The sequence below is a fragment of the Amia ocellicauda genome, unplaced genomic scaffold (assembly GCF_036373705.1).
Source record: "Amia ocellicauda isolate fAmiCal2 unplaced genomic scaffold, fAmiCal2.hap1 HAP1_SCAFFOLD_116, whole genome shotgun sequence".
NCBI lineage: Eukaryota > Metazoa > Chordata > Actinopteri > Amiiformes > Amiidae > Amia > Amia ocellicauda.
This window is the reverse complement of record NW_027102681.1, coordinates 155001-157500: the sequence shown is the minus strand read 5'-3', so window position 1 is coordinate 157500 and position 2500 is coordinate 155001. Positions and strand designations below refer to the sequence as shown.

The 2500-nt window shown below is 43.7% G+C and overlaps 2 non-coding genes across 2 annotated transcripts; both read left to right on the top strand.

The window, feature by feature from the left end:
- The first annotated feature begins 707 nt into the window (after positions 1-707).
- On the top strand, positions 708-826 carry LOC136721402 (5S ribosomal RNA). Its single transcript, XR_010805956.1, has one exon. It is a non-coding gene; the product is annotated as a 5S ribosomal RNA (ribosomal RNA).
- A 1066-nt stretch (positions 827-1892) lies between these two features.
- LOC136721449 (5S ribosomal RNA) lies at positions 1893-2011 on the top strand. The gene has a single exon (XR_010805998.1). It is a non-coding gene; the product is annotated as a 5S ribosomal RNA (ribosomal RNA).
- The last annotated feature ends 489 nt before the right edge of the window (positions 2012-2500 follow it).

The window sequence follows — 2500 nt, the reverse complement described above, 5'->3', positions numbered from 1 at the left end:
GCAAAGATCACATTCAATCTCATTCAAGGCACGAATGTGAATGCAACTTGATGAAATTACTGAAATGATGCCTGCCCTCGAACTGTGAAGATGGACTTCCCGACTCGCCAATAATATTGGGTTCTGGTGTATTGAAATACAGGAGCTGCTGGATTTGTGTGTTTTCTAACCCCCTCACCATAGTTTGTCAAATGTTTAAACAACTGAACTTATATTCAAGGTTTGTTTCTCTTCATATGTTTTACTGGTTTACATTTGTCTCAGCAACCTGTTGAATGATTCTTCTGCTTTCAAAACAAAATGACAACAGGATGAATGCACACACTTGAAAATACAATACATGCAATGTTATGCATCATAGTGATGCAACCTCCTTTCAGTTTCATACTGCATGTCAATTGAAATCCTTACTGAAATGCACACCTTCTCAAGATTGCGCTTGACTGGCGTGTCAGGCACTCAATTACAGCTGTTTTATCAAGAGAATGTGTTCGTTTTGTAATATATAGTTCCGGTCTGGTGTGGCACCCCAGCTAACGCACAACGTTGCCACAATGTTGCCACAACGTGGCGTGTTAGCAGGGACTGTCTGCGGCGCGCTGGTGTGTCCCGGGCTTTAGAGTAGAGAGACAGTTCAACTGTAAGTATGAACAGCAGAAACGGATATTGCCTTCCCTTTAAGTAGAGCGTCAGGGACAGCCTTCCTGGCTTACGGCCATACTAGCCTGAATACGCCCGATCTCGTCCGATCTCGGAAGCCAAGCAGGCTCGGGCCTGGTCAGTACTTGGATGGGAGACCGCCTGGGAATACCAGGTGCTGTAAGCTTTTGCATCTTTTACACACCAGAGGGCGACAAATCACGAGTTTTAACTTTGGATACACGCAATTTCATCATTATTTCAGATTTGACTTCCCCAAATACACAGGCATACAATAGATCTTGTTCTCCAACGTAAACGGTCCCTAGTAACTAGGGTACATTCGTAAATAAATTGAGCATCATGGCTAGAAGTGACTAAATGTTGCCTAATCTTTCTCATCGAGAAATGACACAATTACAGCAACACAAAAAGGAACTCCACCGGACAAAGTTCAGTGCTCACAAGGAGCCTCATTCAACACACACGGTTCCATTCCCATTCATGCAAAGCACGAAAGTGTAAAACTTGGGAACATACTTGAGAGCAAAGATCACATTCAATCTCATTCAAGGCACGGATGTGAATGCAACGGGATGAAATTACTGAAATGATGCCTGCCCTCGAACTGTGATGATGGACTACCCGACTCGCCAATAATATTGGGTTCTGGTGTATTGAAATACAGGAGCTGCTGGATTTGTGTGTTTTCTTACCCCCTCACCATAGTTTGTCAAATGTTTAAACAACTGAACTTATATTCAAGGTTTGTTTCTCTTCATATGTTTTACTGGTTTACATTTGTCTCAGCAACCTGTTGAATGATTCTTCTGCTTTCAAAACAAAATGACAACAGGATGAATGCACACACTTGAAAATACAATACATGCAATGTTATGCATCATAGTGATGCAACCTCCTTTCAGTTTCATACTGCATGTCAATTGAAATCCTTACTGAAATGCACACCTACTCAAGATTGCGCTTGACTGGCGTGTCAGGCACTCAATTACAGCTGTTTTATCAAGAGAATGTGTTCGTTTTGTAATATATAGTTCCGGTCTGGTGTGGCACCCCAGCTAACGCACAACATTGCCACAATGTTGCCACAACGTGGCGTGTTAGCAGAGACTGTCTGCGGCGCGCTGGTGTGTCCCGGGCTTTAGAGTAGAGAGACAGTTCAACTGTAAGTATGAACAGCAGAAACGGATATTGCCTTCCCTTTAAGTAGAGCGTCAGGGACAGCCTTCCTGGCTTACGGCCATACTAGCCTGAATACGCCCGATCTCGTCCGATCTCGGAAGCTAAGCAGGCTCGGGCCTGGTCAGTACTTGGATGGGAGACCGCCTGGGAATACCAGGTGCTGTTGGCTTTGGCATCTTTTACACACCAGAGGGCGACAAATCACGAGTTTTAACTTTGGATACACGCAATTTCATCATTATTTCAGATTTGACTTCCCCAAATACACAGGCATACAATAGATCTTGTTCTCCAACGTAAACGGTCCCTAGTAACTAGGGTACATTCGTAAATAAATTGAGCATCATGGCTAGAAGTGACTAAATGTTGCCTAATCTTTCTCATCGAGAAATGACACAATTACAGCAACACAAAAAGGAACTCCACCGGACAAAGTTCAGTGCTCACAAGGAGCCTCATTCAACACACACGGTTCCATTCCCATTCATGCAAAGCACGAAAGTGTAAAACCTGGGAACATACTTGAGAGCAAAGATCACATTCAATCTCATTCAAGGCACGGATGTGAATGCAACGGGATGAAATTACTGAAATGATGCCTGCCCTCGAACTGTGATGATGGACTACCCGACTCGCCAATAATATTGGGTTCTGGTGT